This window comes from Elaeis guineensis, chromosome 11 (assembly GCF_000442705.2).
Source record: "Elaeis guineensis isolate ETL-2024a chromosome 11, EG11, whole genome shotgun sequence".
NCBI lineage: Eukaryota > Viridiplantae > Streptophyta > Magnoliopsida > Arecales > Arecaceae > Elaeis > Elaeis guineensis.
Window position 1 is genome coordinate 1,716,283 of NC_026003.2, and position 938 is coordinate 1,717,220.

A 938-nucleotide genomic window follows, 5' to 3' on the forward strand; every position below is an offset into this window, starting at 1 on the left:
ACATGATCCCTTGTGAAAATTAGAGCAACCCAACAAGATTACATGTTCTATTTTCAACACAAAAGAGCACGGTAAGGAAGGAATGAGATGGATGATGACATAGTAGCAAATAGCTTCAAGATAGCATATTCATATGCCCTTGAAATATAGGTTCAACTAGGGGGGAGAAATCTATAGGGCACTAGTGATAGGAAACCAGAGGTCGGCAACAAATCTATAGTAGAAGATTCAATAATCTTCCCAAATGCTGGATGAAAATGAAGGAAAGCCAGCATCAAGGTTGCCAAGCAAACATCTTTGTCTTTGACAAAAGATTCTTTCATCTTCAAGGAAAGAAGGAATGTGAATCCATCCTTCGCATGAAAGATAAACTTCATCCCCAATCATCATGGCCACTCTATCATTAAAGAACTCATCAGAGATGCTAAAATCCTAGAAGCCCAAGAATCTAATAGCTAAAGTTTTTCTCTTCTATACAAGAAAAGAAATCAAGATTGAGAAAGCGGAAAAGGCCGATCGTATTCATATCTCCATCCTACTATTGCATGTCATGGGGTCCTCTCTTCAGAAGGCTGGTAGGACTTAAATGTGATATTGGGTTTAGAGTTATGTTTGACTGGTTGCTACTTTATCTTCCTTATTAATGAGATTTTGGCAAGCTGTTATCATATTAATCATATTTTGGAATTTTAGAGGTTCCGGAGTGCTGAAAAGAACCATGCTATTCAGGATTTGATATATAGTTACTTCAGCCTCTGATATCATTCTAATTCAAGAATCTAAGTTATCCATGAACGATTTCATTAAATCCATAATCAAATAATATTTCAATAAATTTTTAATTAAGATAAGAGATTGATAACTTACTTGTTTTTCTTTTGCAATACTCCTTTGTAGATTAAAAAAACAACCACAATACGTGACTAGAGCAACCTCGT